The sequence below is a fragment of the Aedes aegypti genome, unplaced genomic scaffold (genome assembly GCF_002204515.2).
Source record: "Aedes aegypti strain LVP_AGWG unplaced genomic scaffold, AaegL5.0 Primary Assembly AGWG_AaegL5_hic_scaff_1192_PBJ_arrow, whole genome shotgun sequence".
NCBI lineage: Eukaryota > Metazoa > Arthropoda > Insecta > Diptera > Culicidae > Aedes > Aedes aegypti.
The window spans coordinates 31,868-43,433 of record NW_018734615.1 but is presented as its reverse complement, the minus strand read 5'-3'; the positions used below and the strand labels follow the sequence as shown (position 1 = coordinate 43,433).

General features: G+C 40.8%; 1 pseudogene; it reads left to right on the top strand.

Annotated features, from left to right (window-relative positions):
* Positions 1-699: 699 nt before the first annotated feature.
* Positions 700-11,212, top strand: LOC110680318 (annotated as a pseudogene).
* Positions 11,213-11,566: the final 354 nt, after the last annotated feature.

The window sequence follows — 11,566 nt, the reverse complement described above, 5'->3', positions numbered from 1 at the left end:
TTGAAAACGATACGACGGATTGATAATACGGTAAGATGCATTTTCTTTGCATTATTTCCAAAAAGAGATCAAGATTTATCAAAATGTTATCACAGACAAACAGACGTCACACTCTCATCATTGTCCATCGACCACCTTTTTAACGGTCGATTCAAAAATATGTTAGGTGGCCAATCCGCGCTTGCTTCGTTTGTGTTCGTGTTTGACGTTTACACACTACCGCCATCTGTTGGCCCGTCGGCCAAACACGCTGATTTTAGCATTGGGCGTACATGTCCTCGTGACTATGATTTTGATCGAGATTTGTTCTAAGTGTTACGTCTGTTTGTCTGTGATGTTATTGTACAATTCTAAAGTCGTTTTAAGAAAGAATTGTTTGGCATCGGTTTGTAATCAGCATCATCATTCGAGTCTAAAGCGTCGGTCGGTAGACACGTGTACCGTGCAATTGGTGGAAGTTTCTCGAAAATTTTGTAAAAAAGTTATCGTGCATTGAGAAAGCAATTACATCTGCGGTGCAATAATAGCATTTAATTAGTGAATATTGAGCCAAAATCGTTGATTTATTAAGGGGAAACAGTGAAAGTTAAAAGGCGAGAGGACGCCAAGGCGAATTGCCGAAAGGAGTTCGCCATTTTAAAAGAAGCAAGAATCAGAAAAAGAGAAGAAGAGAAAAAGAAAAGTGCGGTAGAATACAAGATGGCCTCCGGCGGCGAGCCACCGGACAAAGGTGGTGGGAGCAAGGATTGGAATATGGAAATGCAAAACGAACAAACCAACCTCAAAATGGGAAAACTGCAGAACTTAAGGGCAACAAGATGAAAATAACAACGCGAAAATCAGCTACACATATGTCAGAAGTGACGTTGGCCCATACAGAGTATTCATCGAACTCAAAAACAACACCAATGGAAAGGCATCTATCAACAAGTACACCCTCGGCTCATACCTGAGGAAAATACAAGGAATACACACATACATCCAGGAATTGCAGTACGCAGGAAAACACAAAGTGATCGCCATACTAACGAATCCCCGAAAAAGCAAACCAACTAGTGACCGAAATCAACAACAGCACCAGTGCATACCGAGCATATGTACCCCGTCACGTCGTCAGTATCACGGGTGTCATTACTGGTATCCCGATCGATCTAACGGAGCAAGAAATTCAAGATGACATCCAGTCAAAGGTTCCAGTGATGAGTGTTAAGCGACTACACCGGTACGCGGACGGAAACAAAGTACTGAGCCTCAGGGTGAGTGTGACCTTCCGAGCAAAAGAACTGCCTGATAGTGTTAAGGTATTTTGCTGTCCAACAAGAGTTTACCCGTTTGCACAAAAGCTTATTTTCTGTACGAAAGTGCCTGCGATACGGACATCGAACCGAAAACTGCCGAGGAAGAGAGAGGTGTAGGAACTGCGGACAAACACACGAACTAAATGAAGAGTATGCCAACTGCCAAGAACAACAAAAGTGCATTTACTGCAAGTCGACAGACCACCGATCCGGTGCAACGATTTGTGACGAAACACAGCGACAGAAAGCACTAAAATCTATCATGGCAAAGAAAAATCTAACTCAGCTTTAAGCACGGCGGTTGCTACCCGCGAAAATTTCCAATTACTATGAACCACTCAGCAGACAGGATGAGTTTCCATCGATTAGTAACTCCTTTGCTAACACAGTCACGAGAAGTCAAAAACCGCAGCGGTCGAGACAGCGATCCAGATCAAATGAGGACGATAAACGGATGACGTCAAACGCAGGACACCAACAGTCAAAGAATACAACAACCAACGAGAAGGACGAGGAAGATTACAGTAGACTAGTTAAACGAGCGCGACAAAACGAGGGGTTCGGCACAAAAACTGGAGCCATACGTAAACAAATAGTGCAGCAGTATCAACTTCCCACCACACCAGGAGTGGGGCTCAACAACACACAGAAAACCACCGAAACGGAAAAGTGGAACCAAATAGTCCAAAAGAAAAGGAAAATGCCCAGCAAGAAGCCAAACAGCATATCAACAGTGTGCTTATGAAGTTTCTACACGGAGTTCATTGTCCGTGAAGGAAAAGATAGCCCAATGGCAGATAGGCTTAAAAACTGGTCGAAAGAACATATCGATTTGGAATCAGTAATTATTTAAGAACTAGAAGTGAAAAGTGAAAAAATAATATTAAAAAAAGAAGTAAGAAAAAGAAAAGTTTGATGAAAGGTAGAAGAAAAGAAGAAAATAAGTGAGAAAAAAGGAAATAAGTGAGAAAAAGAAGAGAATAAGTGAGAAAAGAAGATAAGAAGAAAAAGAGTAAGATAAGTGAAAAAGGGGGAAATTTTTTGAAACGAAGAAAGAGAGAAATACAAATTAAACAGAAAATGGAGAAGTGTCTAAAAATTTTACAATGCAACATACAATCAGTGTATAAAAATAAAGAAGAAATTTCCCGAGTGCTTAGAGAAGGAAACTTCGTTGTAGCGATGTTATCTGAAACCTGGACCGCGTTAGATCTAGAAGATACCAACAAATACAGCATATCAAAATATCATCGAATTTTGTGCTCAAGAGAAGATGGCTATGGAGGCGCGGCCGTCTATATCCGGAATGATTATGGATACCAACCAATATCACTCCCAGCGCTAAACAAACACACCCAGGCAGTAGCAGTTAAAGTGTTAAAACTAAATTTAGTCATAGTGTCGGTCTATTTCAGTCCTGCCCTGACTGGTGAAGCATTCGAAGAAGACGTCACGAAGATATTCGACAGTTTGAGGAATGAACGAAGGGTTCTAGTCGGTGGAGACTGGAACGCACATCACCAAATATGGGGAAACAAAACGAACGATAGAAAAGGAACTATAATGTCCGACCTAATAGCTACTAGTGACGTCGTCCTAATGAATGATGGATCAAGTACATTTATACCGATAGAACTGAACAAGCAACCATCAGCAATAGACCTGACATTATGTTCACCCCCCCCTTCTGACGGAGCTTACGTGGCAAACAATGGGTCATGGTATTGGAGGAGGACACCATATTGCCATAGAAATCCGCTGGAGAATGTAGAGCACAAAGAGGAATACATTTACAATAACAAAAAATCAATGAAGGAATAGCAAAGCTGAATGAAGAATCAATAACAACAATAAACGATCTACAAAATGCGGTAAATAAAATACAAAAAAGCAGCAGAAACTAAAAATACACACACACCTAAGTTCTGGTGGGTGCGAAACGGTTAGAACAGGCGTGGTTGGAGAAAAGAGACGCAAGAAGAAACTTTAAACAGGATGTCAACGTTGGAAAATTTGCTGATTCTAAAAAAGAAGGCGGGCATGGTTCCAGAAACGTAAACGAGAGGAAATGAAGAAGAAGATAGAGGAACTCCCGCAACAAATATCACCATTTATGTCATCCAAGGAACTGTGGAATAGAATAAACCGGCTGACTGGGAAAAACGGACGCAAAAGGGAGAACAATATCGTACATGAAGACGAAGGGCTAGCAAATGAATTCCTGGATCAACACTTTGGTCCACATGAAGTGAGGTACCCAGGGGGGTACGGAATAATACCTGCATACGATATCATCAACCAGGGAAAAATGGAACGATATTTTGAGCCGAAAGAAGAATACAGCACCAGGACACGACAAGGTAACCTATGAAATGTTACGAAGACTACAGCCAGGAGTAGTCCGGAACATAATAAAGGACCTCAATAGTATGTGGAGGAATTTGTATCTACCAAATCCAATGAAGATAATCACGGTGGTGGCAATTCCAAAGCCAGGGAAACCACAGCACACCATTCAGGGGAAAAGACCGATATCGCTCGTACCAACGATGACAAAGGTGATAAACACAGCTGTATTAGACGAAATGCAAAAATACTTGACGAAACATAAGCTGATACCAGACAAGTCATTCGGCTTTAAAAAAGGTGTGTCAACTACAACATGTCTATCCTTTGTGGTCAATGCGATTAAAGGAGCTAAGCGTGAAAACTTGGTCGTTGCCGCAATATTTGTCGATCTGTCGAATGCCTTTAATACGGTTAAAACTGAAAAACTCGAAGAAACAATGGTTGCTAAAGCTTCCGCAAGAAATCAGCAGTTGGGTTACTGAATTCCTCCGCAATCGACAAATAAACATGAGGGTAAATGGAAAAAGTGATTACGAGACAGATTAGCGATGGGCTTCCCCAGGGTGACGTCATGTCCCCAACCTTGTTCAACGTCTACACAAGTCAGCTACACGATATCAAGGAAGAAGGAGTGATTTTGGTTCAATATGCGGACGATTTTGGGATCATTATCAAGAAAGAATCTACAGGAAGTGAATCAACGTGGGACAGAGATACTTGGATGCTTTCTCGATTAATGCCAAGGAACTGAGTCTTAAGATCAACCCTAACAAGACGAAAGCGATGATATTCATCTGCAGCGATAAAAAAGTCGACATCAAAATCGATGGAACAACTATAGAAACAGTTCGTGTACATCGATACCTTGGAGTACAGTTCGACAGATCCCTTAGTTTTGGTCCACATCTTCGAGAAATTACAGTGAAAATACACGATAGGCTTAACATGCTTAAGGTGATAAGTGGAATTCGATATGGAGGACACCCACAATCGCTGATATCAGTTTATCAAGCACTGATAAGAAGCGTGTTTGAATATGGTGGAACTGTTACACACAACGCAGCAAAAACAAATAAGAACAAAATCATTATTGCCAAATAATCAAATGTCTTCGGAAAGTCACGGGTTGTACGAGGACAACTCCGATAAACACACTACTGGCACTGTCAGCTCAACAACCGATCCAGTATCGTCAAGAGTACTTTAACTTCGAGGGAGATAATCAGGTGCATGGTGGACAACAATGTCGTCGCCAAACAGCTGCAGAATTTGGAAGGAAGTGAAGAACAAGATCGGCTTTCATACATGGAAAATGTCTATCTGAAGCATCGAGATACTTTCGATGCACTCATGATTAGAACGGAAGGGCAACAGACCAATGTAGACATCGGTGTCGAACTGGAAGGCATGACCATGGCCAAAAGAAACTGTAGCTCAATACAAATGAAACAGTTAGCTTTGTATACCATTAATGGGAAATACAGAAATCGTCCTAAAATATATACAGATGCTTCCAAAGACAGGAACGTCTGTGGTATAGGAATCTTCGATGAAAAAATGAAAACGAGGTACTGCTATAAACTACAAAACGAAACCAGCGTTACATCTGCAGAGGTGATAGCCATTCAAACAGCACTCACAATCATCGATCAAAACGAGGCTCATGATTACGTTGTACTCACCGATTCCAAATCGGCATGCCTGATGCTGCTGGAAGCGCAGGCGGAAGACAGCAGGATTGACGTCATGCAGGATATTCTAGAGAAGGCCACTCGGTGGAACGCCAGCATACAATGGGTACCAAGTCATATTAACTTGGAAGGAAAACGATGTGGCTGACCTCCTAGCCAAGCACGGTACTGAAGAGACGGCGATCAATATGACCAATAAGCTGTTCGATAAAGATGCTTCCTGGAAGATGAAACATGAGGCGAGAAATGCTGCTAATACCTGGTACCAATCGTACGCCGAAGAAAAAGGACAGAAATTTTACCAGCTGCAAGAACAAATCGAAAGTAAACCTTGGTTCTATGGAAGATGTTTCGACAACCGAGAGATCCGTTTACTAAAACAGGCTGATGGCAGGGCACGATTATTCTCGCTATTGGCTTGCAAAGATGAAGATTGCTGAGAACAACCTCTGTGAAATATGTGACGAACAAGAAACTGCAGAACACTGCATTCTACACTGTGTTCGATATGGACACATCCGCGCAACTTACTCGTTTGACTGCCGATACCGAAATTTAATAGAGATGTTCAAAACAAAAAACGAAGATCTACTGAAGGAGATTTGTCGATTTGTAAATGAGTGTCGATTGAATATCTGACACCACTAACGGACAACAACCCAGGAGCAGGGCATATAGTCAATGACACTAGCCCTTCACAGCGCGACAGACAGTTTGTCAGTCGCGACCAGAGTTAAGAAGAAGAAGAAGAAGTATCAGCATCATTCACTGCAATACTGGGAAAATCGCAGTTCTCACTGATCAATGCTTAATACGATGGATTACTAGCACATCACCCTATAGGGTAGAAGCACTAGATTTCGCCCCCCTAAACCATGTAATCGCAGGAATAATAAATTTCTGACTCTATTAATCAATATCAAATAATGTTATTGGGTTTATTCAACTATTCATCTATTATTTTAGGATGATCAAGCTGCAAAGTTATCCAAAACAAAGTTTTACTATTGAAAAAAGTATAATTTTTGGATTGATGGTGTGCTTTAATTTTCGTCCCCCCAAATTCAATTTTCGCCCCACCCATGCTCTAATCTTCGCCCCCATTAATTTGAAGTACAGGTTTTCGATAGTTTAATCAAGTACTTATTATCTTCTCACTTTTCATCTTCACTGGTACTTATCCTGCCTATTTCCACTATGTCTTTTTCTTTTTGGCATTACGTCCACACTAGGACAGAGCCTGATTCTCAGCTTAATTTTCAAAGAGTACTTAGTTCATAACTAAATGGTTTCTTTACATAAGTTGCCATTTCTACAGTCGTACCGTGTGGCAGGCACGATGACACTTCATGGACAAGGAACTCAAATAAAAATTCCATTACAAAAATATGGATTTGCTTTGTAGCCGCCTACTAACGAAGGCTATGGAAGGTCCTGATTTCCTGATGTTCCTGATAGAACATTGCTAAAAACAACCGCGATGCGTGCACGCTAACCATGCTACCACCCCAACTTGACGAAAGGAGTGGTTAATTTGGTGCATAAAAGCAACTGCTTGTGGCGATGGATACAGGAAAAGCTGCTTGTGGCGATGGATACAGGAAAAGTTCTCCATGGATCGGAGAAAGAGAAAACAAACTTCTCACAGCTGCGGAAATGTGCAATTATCTATTTTCGCTTTGTTTTGTGGACGGATAAAATCGCAAGGCAGCTAATCGCTGAAAATTGCTGTGAGGGATAAATCCATTATCGTGAGAGTGAGTGAGAATTCGGAAGCCTGGATATATGTTATTATTCCCAGGAAGTCGAGAAATTTCCCAACATGAAATAATCCAATATCAGAATATCGGAATCAACCCCGATATGTCATACATAAAAGTTCTCCAATATTTTTTAAATAATTATATCAAGTACCGTTATTTCGGGAGAAATTTATTATATTCAGCGTTTTCAATCATGTTAGCAGTGCCAAAAACTGAATGCGGAAAAAAAGTACTGCGGTAAACCCATTAACTCATGTAGTGGTAAAAATAATATTTAATATTAAAAATCGGTTGATCATATTTCGTTTCTATTCCATTCTTGCTGAATATGGTGGGTTATTTGATTGACAATAATAAGTTCAATTTGTTCTTCGTCACAGACTATCAGTATAATGATGAGCAACAAATATCATACACTGAAATGAATTTTATTGTAGAAACTACTGAATGCATGGTAAAAACTAAGAACTACACCAACAATTTTCAAGACTACATAAATCTGTTAACTTTTTTGAAGTGTAGTCAACATCAATACACAAGAAAGTTTATTTATTTAACCAGAGTTGCAATATTTATAACTAGAAATAAACTTGATCTGAACTACACTGTGCTGTACGGTAGGTGTCACGGATTGAAATGCTTCGTAGTTAATGCTACTATGGAAATGGTCACATTTACTGCCCAGGATTTTTACCAGATTATGGTAAACTAAACAGATTTTAGTAGTCGGTTGAAAAACGTGATGAAGTTCTTAATCCCACCTAATTCTAGTGGTAACGTCCGCGGTCTACAAAGTAAAGCCATGCTGAAGGTGTCTGAGTTCGATTCCTGGTCGGTCGAAGATCTATTCTTAACGGGAATAATATTGACTTCGTTAGGCATAAAGTGTTTTGTGCTTACCACAGAATAAAAGAATACGAAAATGGCAGCTTATGCAAAGAAACCTCTCAGCTAATAACTGTGCAAGTGCTCATATGAATACTGCTGAGAATATATTGCTAAGAACAGGCTCTGTCCCAGTGAAACGTAATACCAAGAAGAAGGAACCATTCGGTACATTTAGAAAATCCTTTAAACTTCCTGTAACCTCCTGTAAACAGTTAATAAATCAATGAGTTTGTTTTGTTTTTCGAACAATTTCGAGGAGGGGCGAAAATTAATGCACGCACCACTGAAAGAACGTTACAGGTAGTTTCGCCAGGGGCGAAGATTAGAATCGTACGAAAACGTGCTTTAGTTTTCGCCACCCTGAAAAAATAGTTTAAAACTGGTTATAATTGCTGAAATAGTTGAAAAAATCTATTCGTGTCTCTTGCTGATGCATGTCTTATCAGAACTATTCATTTTTTAAAGATGAAATAGTTATCTTAATATGTTTTCCTTGCCTTTTAAAATAGACGCTTTTCTCAATGAACGCAAAAAATAGCGTATCATTTTTCCCACATTTTTATATGTGATTATTTGGCGGTTTAGAAGATTACTTTAATTAGTAACATTTGGAAACTAAGTATATTTTATTCCAATCTTTTATATAAGTTAAAAAGTAAAACATTTTTATTTTATTACAATCTAGAACAAGCTAATGTTCTACCAGGGGGGCGAAAACTAGGGAGGGGCGAAGATTAATACATCTACCCTACCTTTCTAAAAATGGAAGTTTTGTTTTCCAATAATAACTCGAAATATTTTATAATGCAAACAGTTAGTTATGTGTTATGAAAGGAGATACTTCGAAATATGCTTGTAAAAATCATACATGTATTGGGTTAAAAAAAACAGAGATCTTGAATTTTTCCGGAAATCGACTGGAAAGCAGGGACTGGAAATTTATTCTTGAAATTGAATCGACACTCTGTATGAGCCCCTTTTAGAATTCCTTCTCATAATCATCCTCGAGGAAGAGCTTCCTGAGCTTCGAGTGATTCTTTCCCGAGATTTCTTCCTTACTATTTCAAGGATTACCCGGGATCACCCCGGAAATTGTCTAGAGATTAATTCACCAATACTCAAAAAAAAATTGTTCCAGATATAATTATTGTTATCTTCATGAACAAGACTTTCAGCCGGAGGCTGGTTCATCTCGGTGATATTCCAGATATTCACCAGCAATTTTTCAAAAGGATTTTTTCATCAATTTGTTCAGTTGTTGCTCTAAGTGATCTTCTAAAACATTCTAAAGGTTCAAGAAGTCTTACTGGGGCACTAGACTGGCCCTTAAACAAAAAAGTTGTAAAACTCAGCGGGGAACCCTCTAGATATGAGCCTTAGGGAAGAAAAACGCTCTCACAAAATTTCAACTCAATTGGTTGCTCTTTCAGTTGTTGAAAGTTATGCTTAGATCAGCACTTCCGTACAGTCACTTATAGGCATGCGACATGTGCCTTAGCTCGCCCAGCGTCATAGGTGGCTATGATGCGCTTAGTGGCTACCTCCAAGCTATGTTGAAGAAATACAAGCAGTATTGCATGATATACTTCAGATGGTTAAAACACCAAACTTTATTAATTTTGATCATGGTACAATCTTCTACAATATTCTTCGCTTTTACATCAAAGTAGTGTTTTTGACATTCTGGGTCCAATTGAACGCGATCATCAATTTTCCTGAACCAAACAGTAGATGATGTGCTGTGCTCATATGTTTGAGCTAAAATCCCATATTAACTTCAATTCAAATGCGCCAGCTCATGGAACAACCAAATGAGCTGAATTTTTCAGAAAGGCTTCCTCTAACCCCAAGAAAAATCCTGGAGGGTGCCCCGTGGAATCATACAACTTTATTTTTCTCCCATACTGAACTGGCCAGTCTACTGGGGCACTAAGGTGCTACCAGCCCAGACAATACTTTGCATATCGAAAAGAATTCAAACGATTTTCTTGTTTCCTTTCCAGTTAACAAAACCGGTATATTGCTTAAAACTCGATGAACCGGTGTCCTTGTTCAGTAGTCACCGCGAAAAGCGCTATGATAGCCGTTGCCCTTGAGGACTTTTCGGTGTTGATTGTGGATTCCGACACCCGCGCCGTTGTAAGGAAATTCGTAGGCCATAAAGGACCCATCACCGATGTCTGTTTCTCGCCGGATAGTCGCTGGCTGTTAACAGCAAGTCGGGACTGTACCGTAAAGGTGTGGGATATTCCATCGGCTTACCTCGTCGATCACTTCAGAATGCCTCAGATTTGCACCTCTCTGAATATGTCCCCGACAGGTGACTTCCTTGCGACGACCTATGTGGACAACAACGGGATCTATTTATGGCCAATAAAAGCTTATTTTCACACGTTTCGCTTCGAGCGATCAATCCTGGCGCGGAAGCACCACTGATGAACCTTCCAGCGACAATTGCGATGAAAATGCAACGACATTGCTCGACGAGAACGGTATGGAGATTGACGAGTTGGAAGATGCTATGGAAGCCATCAACATCAACTACGAGAGTCCAGCACAGCTTTCGCGGGAGTTAATCACCATGTCCAACATGGCGGCTTCTCGCTGGCAGAATCTACTGAACTTGGACATCATCAAGAAGCGCAACCGGCCAAGACAAGCCCCACAGAAGCCAAAGTCGGCCACCGTTCTTCCTGCCAACTGTGTCCGGTTTAGATTTCCAGTTCGATTTGGACGCAACACAGGATCAATCCGCCGACGCCGCGTCGAAGATCCTAAAAGTCAACCAGGTGGAACAGTTGACCAGCTTTGGAAAAACTGCTTAAGGACGCCGTATTTAGTGGGGATGAGAAATTCACGAAAGCGATTGAGTTCCTGAAAAAGCTTGGCCCATCGATGGTAGATTTTGAAATTCGGAACCTCAGCCCGCTGGACGGAGGCAGTGGGAGTATCTCAGTGATGGGTGCTTTCATGCAGATGATCGTGGCCCTACTGGAGAGCAACCAAGGCTTTGAGCTGGGACAAAGCTGGTTGGGCGTGTTCCTCAAGGCTCATGGGCGAACCATTGTGGAGCACGAGGAACTGAGGATGATGTTGGATGAAGTGGAACAGGCACAGGCCAAAGGCTGGAACTTGTTGGAGGAACGCTTGCTGTACGGGATAGGCGTGGTAAGTAGTTTGAGGAATTTCAATGCTTGATGATTTGGTTTTCGCCTGATCAGTAATAAAAAATTGTACATTGGACTTCTAGGAGCAAAGGTCATTGTGAAAGAAATTATGCCGTGAAATTATATACGAAACGACTAAGCCGCCGAGTGAATTTCTGGGCAGTACGCTTAATCTATTCAAGAGTCGGCTTCTTAGCTTAGTGTTCTAGAAGCACCTTTACATGCAGTTATTAACTGAGAGATTTTTTTTTTGCATATTTGTATATCGGAAGGCAAACACATACTGTATGCCCATTGCCCAAGAAAGCCAAGCAAAATTTCCAACACAAAAAAACGTCGGCCGGGCCGAGTTATGTCCATAGAGAGCGTATTGCCTTCAAATATATTAACCCTATTCGATCTGCCTCTGT